The following is a 14724-nucleotide window of genomic DNA, read 5'->3' as shown; positions in this document are numbered from 1 at the left end:
GTTACTGCAGTCCATCTTCTTGGTGTCTCTGATCATACACAGGTTTGGCTGGGTGTCTTCTCACTGCCTAAGTCCACCGCTCTGTGACTCAGAATAGACGAGTTCGACAGCTTGGATGTGAGCTTCCAAGTGTTAGTCATTGGAGTTTCAAAGCGTGTCACTGATTATATCATGGAATTTTGATGATGTTTGCAGATGCTTAAGATGAAAAAAAAAAAAAAAACTTCTCCCAAACCAGAAACATGTTTTAAAATCTGATCTCTGGTTTCTTCTTGTAAATAGTATCATAACTATCAGACACTATTCTGGCTACAACTACAACTGAATTCTTGAAGTCAACAATACTAGAAAAGTTATATATAATATTAATGTATATAGGCACTTTATACATACCCATCTCATTTGAGAGCAAGTGATGAGAAAACAGTTGATTTAGTAAAGACTAATTTTTCAATTATTCCTTCAAGAAACTGCAATGAGGTTGAGTTTGTACAGAAGTTACCATGAGGCAGAGTTAGATAAATGCAAAAACATAGTGGTAGATTTTCCAAAAAATGAGTCTTAACTGATATATTTTCCACTTACTGAGTCGACATGCAAAAGAAGGTGAGGGAAGAAAGGAGTTTCTCCACCTAAAGACCTTGTCAGTTAAGGGAGTATGCACACAGCTCCAGACCATAATTCATGCCTCCATAAACACCAGTTCCCAGGGCCACACCCTAAGGCTTTTGAGATCTGACGTCCAGGCACGTAACCTCTAAGTGAAGGTTTGGGGGCTGCAATCTGCTGTCCTGGAGATCACATTCACTTCTGGTGTCTCTTCTGATGTATCGAGGCCTCATATTCTTGTACCTGGTGTTTCTTAGCCACAGGACCTTCCACAATTTCATTTTCTTTACCTTCCAGAACAGTCCTCAGTCCAGCCTAGGGTCACTCTTTCCAAAGAGCACCCTCTTATTATTCGAGATGGTTCTAAAATTCTCTGAAATTCATTTGCTGTTTCTCGGTACTTCATTTCACTTGCTTATATTTCTCAATAAAACTCGCTTTATTCTTGAAAACTCACTTTGTTTTTATTTTATTAAAAAACACACACAGGAAAATGGCTGATCTTCTGAACTCTTTAGAAACCTTTTGTGTTGAAGGTTTGACTATAATTTGAATTACACTGGACAGAACTAGTTTGAGTGGTTCTTTGCAACAGTTTTTCAGTCTTCTTTGCTCACTCTTATCCAAGCAAATGAAAACCGGAGTCTCCCCTCAAGTAAGGTCTTCTGCCTTTCTCTCCAGGCCCACTTTAGATGGTTTCTTGCACTATCCAATCCCATTAGCATGTTTCAACTGGCAATTTTCTAATACCTCTCAGACTCAGATGGGCATTCAACATGACAGTCTGCTTATGTCACACCAGAAGGACAACCACGAAGCATAAGATATTTCTATCATTTATTATGAAGAGTGCTTTCGACTATTGAAATGGCTTGAAAGGGTACATATTTAAACATTTCCTTGTCCTATATGAAGATTTAGGTGAATAATTCCAGAAATGTTTGGGGCATATATAAATATGTATCCATAACATAGATTTTATCTCTATGCTGTCTATGACTATGATTTCGACCTCTTCCTCTACCAATACCTAGATATGTGCCTAGTTTTATTCTAGTATGCAAATGCGCACCAGTCACTTCGTCAACTCTGTCGTGATTGGCCTACATTGTTGCAATTTTTCACTATTCTACCAGCAATGCAGCAAACGTCCTCACATGTGATTAATAATCTGTTGAGCTGCTATACCTGTGGCTAAATTCAAAGCCTAAAAATTGCTGATCAGGGCTGGAGAGATGACTCAGTGGTACAGTAAGAGTGCACACTGCTTTTGCAGAGGCCTTGAGCTTGCTCCTCCACACCCACAGTTTACAATGCCTGTCACTCTAGTTTCAGGGGACTTGACTGACATTGTGGTCTCTGTACACATCCCACACACGGACACACACATACCATTAAACAATCATGAAATGCATACCTTAAAAGCTTGTTGCAACAAAAGTGTTTGTGCTTTCTAATTTTTGCTAGACTGTGTCAACTTGCCAGCCATCATTAAACCAACACGACTCTCCCGTTCAGAGAGACATTTTCCTGTTTCCCTATCCTCTTCCGTTAAAGGTATTGTCTAATGTTTTGCTATCAAATGTCTAGTGTTTGCTCATATGATTGGTGAAACCCTTTGCTTGTTTTCAGTGTTATTTTTATGTTTCCGACTGAGGTCAAACATCTTTCGTTCTGGCTGTTACTCATTACACATCCTGTTGAATGGCAGCTCCAGTTACAACCGCTGCCTGGGTTTGGATCATCAACTTTCTTAGTGATTTGCCATTACTCACTGAGCGTTAGGGAAACTGGACCTGTGCATTTTACACACGTAAATGATCTTATCCTGCTTTGCCCGTGTTCTCCTGGGCCAACGCTTGCTTTCCAGATAGACTTTCAAACTTTTTCTTGGCAAATGTCATCAGCCTTTTACTTGATGGGTTCTGGGTTTGCACAGGTAGTGCTCGCTTCAAATTTCTTAAATTCACGCTCAGTTTTCTTCTACAGTCAGCTTCTTTCTTTTTCCTTAAAAAAACTTTTATTAATACTTTTAAATTTTTTGCATAATGTGTTTTGAGCATATCCACCCCTTAGGCCCCAATTCTTCCCAGATTCACCGCCATTTCCCTAACCACCTAACTTCCTATCCTCTTTTTTCCTTTATGTTTGTCTTTCTACCCATCAGGTTCAAGTTTGTGCTGCCCATATGAGGTGTGGTCAACTCATCAGGGGCTACGCAGGAAAAAAAACCTGACTGTCATCTGTAGCAGCTGTGACTTGTCAATGGCTCCTCAGCTGGGGGTCAGATTTCACGTCCACCTCCACTCTCCATACTGGAACTTGGTCTAGCCTGAGCTTCCACAGGACTATACTGTGGTCTTCTATTCGAGCACAATCTTTACTCTATTAGAGATTTCTCTGGTATAAAGGAGTAGGCCAAGTTCCTTCCAAGTGCCTAGTCATGTGTCTCAGTGTTAACAAGCCATCCTAGTTTTAGACAGGAGATCATTTCTTAACACACACACACACATACACACACACACACACACACACACACACACACACACACACACACACACACACGGACTTGCTTACAATACTGAGTTTTTTCTGCACAAAACCAAGGTTTCTTTTTATCCACATTGCTTCCATGTCTCTCTGGAAATTGTTAAGTTTTACTTTGTGAGCATTTCACTTGTCAGAGTTTTATTCCAAAATACCTCAGATTTACAGCTGGTACACTGAGTGGTATATATTTCTTTTGCTATACGTTGTATCCAGTAACTGAATTTTTTTCACTTGATTGATAATTCCTTCACTTCATGATGCAAAAGTTGTAAGTTGCTGACTGTACTATTTGTTTGCATTTCAGTTTCTCATTGTAAAATGAAGAGCAATGTTAAAGTCCTCCACGCCCATTTTCCCTGTCCTTCTTAGCTGTCAATAAGCTCTGTGGATCAAACCAGACACACTCAAACTAATAGAAGAAAAAACTAGGAAGCATCTGGAACACATAGGCACTGGAAAAAATTTCCTGAACAAAACACCAATGGCTTATGCTCTAAGATCAAGAATCGACAAATGGGATCTCATAAAACTACAAAGCTTCTGTAAAGGCAAAGGACACTGTGGTTAGGACAAAGCGCAACCAACAGATTGGGAAAAGATCTTTACCAATCCTACAACGAATAGAGGCCTTATATCCAAAATATACAAAGAACTCAAAAAAAGTTAGACACGCAGGAGACAAATAACCTATTAAAAAATGGGGTTCAGAGCTAAACAAAAGAATTCACAGCTGAGGAATGCCGAATGGCTGAAACACCTAAAAAGAAATGTTCAACATCTTTAGTCATCAGGGAAATGCAAAATCAAAACAACCCTGAATTTCACCTCACCAGTGAGAATGGCTAAGATCAAAAACTCAGGTGACAGCAAATGCTGGCGAGGATGTGGAGAAAGAAGAACACTCCTCCATTGTTGGTGGGATTGCAGACTGGTACAACCATTCTGGAAATCAGTCTGGAGGTTCCTCAGAAAATTGGACATTAAACTGCCTGAGGATCAGCTATACCTCTCTTGGGCATATACCCAAAAGATGCCCCAACATATAAAAAAAGACACGTGCTCCACTATATTTCATTAGCCTTATTTATAATAGCCAAGCTGGAAAGAACCCAGATGCCCTTCAACAGAGGAATGGATACAGAAAATGTGGTACATCTACACAATGGAATATTACTCAGCTATCAAAAACAACGACTTTATGAAATTTAGGCAAATGGTTGGAACTGGAAAATATCATTCTGAGTGAGCTAACCCAATCACAGAAAGACATACATGGTATGCACTCACTGATAAGTGGCTATTAGCCCAAATGCTTGAATTACCCTAGTGGCCTAGAACAAATGAAACTCAAGACGGATGATCAAAATGTGAATGCTTCACTCCTTCTTTAAAAGGGGAACAAGAATACCCTTGGCGGGGAAGAGAGAGGCAAAGATTAAAACAGAGACTGAAGGAACACCCATTCAGAGCCTGCCCCACATGTGGCCCATACATATAGAGCCACCCAATTAGACAAGATGGATGAAGCAAAGAAGTGCAGACCGACAGGAGCCGGATGTAGATCGAACCTGAGACACACAGCCAGAATACAGCAAATAAGGCGAATGCCAGCAGCAAACCACTGAACTGAGAACTGAGGGACCCCCGTTGAAGGAATCAGAGAATGAACTGGAAGAGCTTGAAGGGCTTGAGACTCCATATGTACAACAATGCCAAGCAACCAGAGCTTCCAGGGACTAAGCCACTACCTAAAGACTATACATGGACTGACCCTGGACTCTGACCTCATAGGTAGCAATGAATATCCTAGTAAGAGCACCAGTGGAAGGAGAAGCCTGGGTCCTGCTAGACTGAACCCCCAGTGAACTAGACTGTCGGGGGGAGGCGGCAATGGGGGAGGTGGGGAGGGGAACACCCATATAAGGAAGGGGGAGGGAAGGGGATGTTTGCCAAATGTACATAAGAAATACTCAAGTTAATAAAAAAAAAAAATCTATAAAAAAAAAAAAAAAAAAAATAAGCTCTGTGGAAAAGCTGGCTTTTCTTCACGACTCTCACCTAAGGAGCCCTGTGAGCGCACAGATCTTGCGAATTCCTTCGCAGTCAGAGAACCAGGGGCGATTAGCATCATCGTTCCTTTGATACTTCTTGGATCAAAGACACTTAAGCTATTATTATGCAGCAAAAGTCTGTTATTAAAACATACAAACCATGGTCTTGGAATTAAAGCAACATGCTATCCTCAAGTTATATTCGATCTTTTAATAAAATAGAAACAAGAAATAGGTAAGAGGAGAAACAGCAGAAAAGCCTAATATGATAAAATGTCCGCCATATTACTATGCTTTATCTATTATCTATTATCCTGCCTTTGCATTTACCATCTACAAGAAAAGCTTTCCCTGCCCCCAAACCCTCATTCCCCGCTCCTCTCCCTCTATACAATCTCCTCTTGAAGCTTCTATTTCAACTTCATCATGTTTCCATCGACCTTTCCTGCCTCAGGGTCATTGTCCTACCCATTCCGATTGTATCCAGTGTGGCTCCCTCGAGTCTCGTCTCTTTTCTTTTCTTTTTTTTTTCATTGGATAATTTTTTATTTACATTTTAAATGCTATCCTCTTTTCTGGTTTCCCCTCCAGAACCCCCCTATCCCATTCCCCCCCCCCCTACCTCTATCACTGTGCTCCCACCCCCACTCCCTCCCACCCCCCCCCCCAATGTTCCCCTACACTGGGGTATCTAGCCTTGACAGGACCAAGGGCCTTTCCTCCCATTTATTCATGACAAGCTCATCCTCTCTACATATGCAGATAGAGCCATAGGTCCCTCCATGTGTACTCTTTGGATGGTGGTTTAATCCCTGGGAGCTCTTGGGAGTCTGGTTAGTTGATATTGTTGTTCTTCCTATGGGGTTGCAAATCCCTTCAGCTCCTTCAATCCTTTCTCTAAGTCCTCCATTGGGGACACCATTCTCAGTTCAGTGGTTGGCTGCAAGCATCCACCTCTGTATTCGTCATGCTCTCACAGAACATCTCAGGAGCCAGCTATATCATACTCCTGTCATCAAGCACTTCTTGGCATCCACAATAGTGTCTGGGTTTGGTGACTGTATATGGGATGGATCCCCAGGTGGGGCAGTCTCTCGGTGGCCTTTCCTTCAGTCTCTGCTCCACACTTTGTCTCCATATTTCATTCTGCAAGTATTTTTGTTCCCCCTTCTAAGAAGAAATGAAATATCCACACTTCGGTCTTCCTTCTTCTTGAGCTTCATGTGGTCTCTGAATTGTATCTTCGGAATCCAAGCTTTTGGGCTAATATCTACTTATCACTGAATACACACCAAGTGTGTTCTTTTGTGGGTTTCCACACTCAGGATATTTTCTAGTTCCAACCATTTGCCTATGAATTTCATGAAGTCATTGTTTTTAATAGCTGAGTAGTACTCCATTGTGTAGATGTACCACATTTTCTGTGTCCATTCCTCTGTGGAGGGGCATCTGGGTTCTTTCCATCTTCTGGCTATTATAAATAAGGCTACTATTAACATAGTGGAGCATGTGTCCTTTTTATATGTTGGAGGACCTTTTGGGTATATGCCCAGGAGTGGTATAGCTGGATCCTCAGGTAGTCCTATGTCTAATTTTCTGAGGAACCTCCAGACTGATTTTCAGAGTGGTTGTATCAGCTTGCAATCCCCCCAACAATGGAGGAGTGTTCGTCTTTCTCCACATCTTCGCCAGCATCTGTTGTTATCTTATCGTAGCCATTCTGACTGGTATGAGGTGGAATCAAGGTTGTTTTGATTTGCATTTCCCTCATGACTAAGAATGTTGAACATTTATTTAGGTGCTTCTCAGCAAATTGATATTTCTCAGTTGAGAATTCTTTGTTTAGCTCTATAATCCATTTTTAATAGGGTTATTTAATTCTCTGGAGTCTAACTTCTTCAGTTCTTTGAATATATTGGATATTAGCGCTCTATCAGATGGAAGCTTGGTAAAGATCTTTTCCCAATCTTTTGGTGGCCATTTTGTCCTAATGACAGTGTCCTTTGCCTTACAGCAGTTTTGCAATTTTATGAAGCCCCATTTGTTGATTCTTAGAACATAAGCCATTGATGTTTTGTTCAAGAAATTTTCCCCAGTGCCCATGTGATTGAAGCTCTTCCCACTTTTTCTTCTATTAGTTTGAGTGTATCTGGTTTTATGTGGAAGTCCTTGATCCACTTAGACTTGAGCCGTGTTCAGGGTGATAAGAATGGATTGATCTGCATTCTTCTACACTCTGACCTCCAGGTGAACCAGCACCATTTGTTGAAAATGCTATCTCTTTTTCCGCTGCATGGTTTTAGTTCCTTTGTCAAAGATCAAGTGGCCATAGGTGTGTGGGTTCATTTCTGGGTCTTCAACTCTATTCCATTGATCTATCTGCCTGTCTCAGTAACAATACCATACAGTTTTTATCCACTATATTAACAAACTCAAAGAAAAAAATCCACATGATCATCTCATTAGATGATGAGAAAGCATCTGAAAAAATTCAACACCTTTTCATGTTTAAAGTCTTGGAAAGATCAGGAATTCAAGATCCATGTCCAAACATCGTAAAAGCAATATACAGCAAACCAGTAGCCAACATCAAACTAAATGGAGAGAAACTGGAAGCAATCCCACTAAAATCGGGGACTAAACAAGATTGCCCATTCTCTCCCTACTTATTCAATATAATACTCAAAATCCTAGCCAGGGCAATCAGACAACAAAAGGAAGTCAAAATGATACAAATTGGAAAGGAAGAAATCAAAATACCACTGTTTGCAGATGACATGATAGTATACTTAGGTGACCCCAAAACTTTCACCAGAGAACTCCTAAACCTGATAAACAACTTCAGCAAAGTGGCTGGATATAAAATTAACTCAAATCAGTTTTTCTCTACTCAAAGGATAATCAGGCTGAGAAAGAAATTAAGGGAACAACACCATTCACAATAGTCACAAATAATATAAAATATCTCGGTGTGACTCTAACCAAGCAAGTGAAAGATCTGTATGACAAGAACTTCAAGTCTCTGAAGAAACTGAAGAAGATCTCAGAAGATGGAAAGATGTCCCATGCTCATGGATTGGCAGGATTAATATAGTAAAAATGGCCATCTTGCTAAAAGCAAGATGCAATCTCCATCAAAATTCCAATTCAATTTTTTACAGAGCTAGAAAGCAATTTGCAAAATCATTTGAAATAACAGAAAACCCAGGTTAGTAAAAACTATTCTCAACAATAAAAGAACTTCTGGGAAAAACTCCATCCCTAACCTCCAGCAGTATTACAGAGCAATAGTCATAAAAACTGTATGATATCAAGTCTCTTTTCTAACCGTACCTCACAAAGCTTACAAAACAAACTCATACCGTATAATGCTAACGTGACACCTTACAGTGGTGACTCTATGCCACAGAATACCAGGGGCATCCCTCAGCTGGACCTTCAAGCCACTGCCCTTGCTCTGCCCGCCCTCAGCCCTGCTACGTCTTACAATGTATGGCCTGAGAAATAACATTTCTTCCTGCCTCTGTTCTCTCTCCATTGTGACTGTGATCATCACAAAGTTTCCACATGTCTCCTGTACGTTTCTTCAGCTAGCGCCCTCAATATTGAAGCTATGCCCCTGGTCCTGTTAAGATCTTGTCCGCATTATCACTGTCTTTGTGATGAGAACATTTTAGAATTTGTTTTCAGTTTGAGGATTTCATACCCGATTATGACATGTTCTCACTAACTCCACATCCACTCCCTCCGCTCCATTTCCTCCCCTACTACTCTCATTGCTTATCCCCCCTAACTCAACCTGGGTTTTTTTTTCCATTTCGTTTTGTTTTGTAATCCACTGAGTCCATTGGTGCTGGCTATATGTGCATGAATATAAGACCTTCTACATGAATATAGGTAGCCTCCCGGGGACTGTATCCCTGAAGAAAACTGATTCTTCACCTCCTAGGAACCATCAATAGCTAATAATTTCTCAGCTAGGGGCAAAGGAATGAGTCCCTCTGATATCCATGTGGGATTTTGACTGTCTTGATCATATATGGGTCTTATGCTTGCATTTATAGACTCTGTGAGCTGCAATATTCAAGCAATAACCTTTAGTATCTGACAGCTATTGCTCCACTGGAAACATCTACTACCTCTCATCTTACATTATGCCCACTCTTTTTTCCACTCCAATTTCTCTGACTTGGTCAGGGGCGGAGGGTTCTCTGCAGGTGTCAGAGAAGCAAATCACAAACAGATGAGAATGGAAACTCAGCTCAGATTGACTTCCTCAACCTGGATCAAGCCTTCTAATGAACCTGATTAATGAACCTGATTAGGTTTATGCCCAACTTATTCAAGCCCAGAATAATTTTGGAGAAAAATATTTCCCAGTATAATGCAGTCTTCTGTGCACAAGGAACTGTAATTACATGTAAATTCAACTCAGGGTACGTGTCATTTATTCCTAAGAAGATGGGTTCTAAACATAGCCTACCTACATTAGTTTAAGGACTAAAGGTCTGGCCTGGTTTTGGACCTACAGATAACCTAGATGTCATTTGGGCATTTATTAACCACTTCTGATCCTGGCTGTAGAAGCTTGGGGAAGCCTCTGGCTCTAAGGGTCATTTACGAATGATCATTACGAATCTCCAGTTATAGCTGTAGAAGCTTGTAGGAGCCTCTGCTCACGAGGGTCATTTAGACCATTAGGTATTTCCTGTCCTGTTTGGGGGGGCTTGCGGAGCTCTGGTCTGTAAAGGTCACTTAGATTATTAGCCGCCTCTGCTTCTGGTTGTAGGAGCTTGATACGGTTGGCTCAACAAATAATGTAGATCACCAGGCTGTTAATCAGCTGTTAATTCTCAGCTTTCTGGGTGGAAGGACAGGTTTTTCATCTTTCCCATTGGAAAGACAATCCTGTGTGCTTTGCATAACTGGTTTCAATGGAGATCTGTGGACACCAGGACCTTCATGCTGTGCTCCCAACAACTTGTGAAGAAAGGTGTGATATAGATGAGAACTCCACAGTCTCTTATCCTCAACAAATCACCGGAGACTCTGTATCACCATCTATGGTAGAGGGAAGCTACTGTGCTGAAGTCTGAGAGATGCACTAATCTACGGGTAAAGGTTAGAACTCGGGTGGCAGTTTATTACTGTGGCCAACAGTAGAATAATGGCATTAGGTTTTATGACCTGTGGACCCTGCATGCCATAGATTTTGGGCTCTGTTAATGATACCAACATGAGTTTCATCTTCTGTAACAGATTTTAAAATCCAATAGTAAAATGGTTTGTTACTGTCTTTGTTACTGTTCTATCGCTGTGAGGACATCCTTACCAGAACAACTCTTATAAAAGAAAACTTTTAACTTGGGACTTGTTTACTGTTTCAGAGGATTAATCCATTATCATCATGGCAAGAAGCATGGCAGTGTGCAAGCAGGTGTAGGGCTGAAAGCTTCCATTCTGGTCCATAGGCAGGCAGGCAGGCAGGCAGAGAAAGAGAGACACAGAGACAGACGGAGGGATGGGCAACAGAGTCTAGCCCTGGCTTTTGGAACCTCAAATGTATCCCAGTGACACCATTCCTTCAACAAGGATGTACCTACTCTAACAAAGCCACACCTCCCAGTCTTTCCCAAAGTGCTCTGCTAACTGGGAACCAAGCATTAAAAGCCATGAGCCTATGGGAGTCTTTCTCATTCAAACCGTCATGGTCACTACCATAACATTTGCGCCAGTATTGAACCAGAGCATATTTTGCCAATCCAGTCATTGTAGCTCTCAGTATTCGTGCTGCTTGGTAGGACTCTTGATGGCTTTTCTCTCCAGCTAATATGCACAGAACATCCAGCACCATGAAATCTAGGGATGAGAGCACTGATACTAGTTTGATTTCTCCTCGTCAAGTATGTGGTGGCTCAGCAAAATGATCTTACAGTCAGGCTGTGGAGAGCACCCAGGAGCAATGACAATAGCCTGCAAAGTTTGTGGTGTCTAGGAGAGCCTCAAGCAATGGGCTTTTGGTTGATAGCCCAGGGTGTCTCTGGGAAGCCTTGTCTCCACACTGTATGTATATATCTTAGAAAATTTCCAAAGTAGCATATTTATATTACATACGTTTTTCCAAGTTTTTAAGTTTAGCTACTCCTTGCTCTAATCTGCCCACCCATTACCCACCCCATTAGCCCCTTCCTGTTCTCTTATTCCCTTTTCTCCTTCATATCACCTGCTTCTGTCCCCACTTCCGTGAAATTCAATCCCATGGGCCTCGCTGATGTCCTAACTTCTGTACGTGCCCCAATTTAAACATACATATCTAAAAATTCAAAGTTCTAAAGATCCAAAGATTCCATGTTTGAGAGAGAACATGAGGTTTTAGTCTCTAAGCTCTCGATTACTTCCCTCCAAATAGTTATTCCTGGCTCTATTTACTTAATTACAAATCTTACCATTTCATTTTTCTGTGCAGCTGAGTAATATCCCATTGTGTATATGTACTGCATTTTGTTATTCATCTGTCGATGCACACGTACACTGTTTCTATTTCCGTTTGAAGTGAATATCGCAGCAATGAACATGAATGAGCAAGTGGTGTTTCTGAAGTAGGGTACAGAGTCCTTTGGAAACGTGCACAGGAAAGATATAGGTGGCTTACACGGTTGATCTATTTCTAGATTTTAAGAAACCCCTATACTTGATTTCCACATGGGTTGTACCAATTCACACTCAAATCAATAGTAAATAAACGGGAACTTTTATGAATATATATGTGTGTATATATATGTGTGTGTGTGTGTGTGTGTGTGTGTGTGTGTATGTGTGTGTGTCCCTACAACCCCAGCAGTCCATAATAATCCTAAGAAATGTTGGTGGAACTGAATTTTAAAAACACAGCAAAGGCAATAATTTCTGAAAATTCTGGAAAAACAGTAGGTGGACTAAAGCCATTAGTGAAAAATACTGTGCGCGAACACAGGTTACTACCGTCTGTAAAATTACATAAGCTGTTATCTTTTAAGCTCTTTTGACCACCTGTTCTCTATGAAAACTCAGTGCAGAATGAAATTACCCATAAACCCTATGTAAGATCCCGTGAGACTGCTGGCATTCCAATTATAAACAAAAACAGGCCAATAGCCAGATTTGATCAATGTTTATCATTCTTAACTCCTACTCTGGTCTATTATTATGAAATGTTTAAATTAACCAAAACAAACAGCAAAAAAACCCAGAGAATGTCTTATGCTAGCACTGAGCATTAATAGTTGCTAACATCTTACTGTATTTATTTCATTTATCTTAATTGCTGAGCAACCAGAAGAAACAAATCACAAGAGTTCCTTTCCTGATATATAAATATATAATGTGACCCACCCTAGGAAACCTTATACTAATTCTCTAACAATCTTGTTTAAACTTCCCTACACATCCCCATGACTACTTTCATAGCTGCTTTTCTGAGCCAGCAACCATTAAACATAAATTTGCACTTCATTTTTTTATATATGAGTAAATTCTTTTTCATCTAGTGTAGACACCAATCTCTTGGGTATTTTTTGTGCATGACACTAACTCATTAAGGCATCACCTCATTTTGAGCAATATTAAACACTATGTCATTGGAAAATTATTCAGTAGCTGAGAATGACATAGAACGTCTATCCTCCTGTTTCTACCACCTGAGCTCAGGACTACAGGCCTGCACCACTGACCGGATTTATGCATAACTGTGGATGAAAGCCCCTCATCTGTTCTCTATAGCATAGGATTGGGTAAGATCATTTTGACCCATACATCACAGTAGCACATTCTTGAAGGTTTTTCTGAAATTCGAGTGTCTGCTCTGGGCACTCTAAAAAGGAGGTCAGATAGGAAATAAATTCCATAGAGCATGCCAACGCAATTCTAGCTTAGCATAATCTATTATCCTTAAAGATTTGTTTGTGTTCCAGGAAAGTGCTGAACAGAGGCAGAAATGCCATTCCTTTGAGGTGACTTTCCGGGGTTTACCATGTATTATCAAGAAAAAGGGAAGTTGACTGAATTTGTCCGCTCACTAGGGAAAAGCCAATTCAAAATTACCCTCTCCCCTGCCAAATTTCATAAAAAATTCTAAGAAATGGGAATCGCTATAAATAGTAACCAGGACTGAGGGGAGGTTTGCGGTGTGTGGAGATGGACAGGTGCAAACTGAGTAGTGGTTACGCCAAGATGAGGAAGGGGCTGCCGAGCGAAGACCATTTGAAAAATGGAGGAGAATGAGAAGACTTCCACAGTTCACCTCAAGGGAGCGTCACTCCTTAGCATCAGGACCAGGGAGCAGTACCGAGTCAGGAAAAGAGGCTGTGCCCATGACCGATGCAATTCCTTTTAAACAAGGGAATAAAGGGTAAGCAGGCACAATGGCGTACAGCTGCAACCGCAACTCTAGGCAGGCTCCGGCAAGGAGGTGCTGAGTTCAAGGCCAACTTGGACTGTGTAAAGAAGCTTCCCCAAAAAAAAAAAAAAAAGTGCATACGAATGCATATATGCACCACATTCTAAGTAAATAAAAGCACTTCCTCAGTGCTTAGACGAACTGAACGATGAAAAGACAAGAGGCAAAGGAAGGGCAATGGAGACTTGGAAGCATCCTCCCGGCTTTGCTTGATGTGGCTGATTCTCCCACTGAGATTGTCCCTGCTCCTCGAGATCAGGGCTCCTCCCCAGAAAGCTGCTAGATAAGTTGCTTGTTCCCCACACCATCTGGTTGGTTGGGATTGTTGGAGCAGGGCCTTGAGTTAGGGTGGGGCCAGGGAAAGATAATTCAATGGGTGAAGAGGGGCCGGGCGCTTCCTGGCAGCAAGCCCAGAATTCCAGATGGGTAGAATATTCCCTGGTCACGCCAGCCTACAAGAGTCGGTCCTCCAGTCTTTGGTGCCTGGTGAGTGCTCTGTCATTCCCAGTCACATGATCTATTTACTAATAATGCATTGTTCAAACTGAGTCATAGGTGGACCCTCATCTTCTCGGTTACTGGTGAGGAATTCAGCCTACTCCTCTCATTACTTTGTCTAGTCACAGCAACCAATCCCTACCAACCATTTTTACTCACTGCAAGCGCAGAAGGCCCCTTTCCACCCCTCTGTGTCCTCCAGTGAATCATGTGACATTTCAAACCGCTGTCAGGTAAGTGTTGCCACACACCAAGAGCAAAATGACAACACCGTATAGGCTGGCCCCCAGAGAGATCTTCCTTTTCTGGGACAAGTTTAGCATTCTCTGACAATAATCTACACGTTATCACACTGGCCTTGCTTCCGAGTGCCATAACAAATCCCGAGGGTGTCCAGCTCCGACTGGGTTCCTGAGAGGGTATTTGAGAGAAGATATCCCAAGAGACTGTTGCTGTGTGTGGGTCAACATTCTTGCTCGCCTCAAGCTCTTGCAGCGCTGCATGTGTGGGCAGCCTTACCCTGTGTCTTAATTGGCTCCGTGTGCAGTCTTGGCCCTGTGCTTGGGAATCCACACTGACTTT

The sequence above is a fragment of the Rattus rattus genome, chromosome 15 (genome assembly GCF_011064425.1).
Source record: "Rattus rattus isolate New Zealand chromosome 15, Rrattus_CSIRO_v1, whole genome shotgun sequence".
NCBI lineage: Eukaryota > Metazoa > Chordata > Mammalia > Rodentia > Muridae > Rattus > Rattus rattus.
This window is presented reverse-complemented; position numbering follows the sequence as displayed.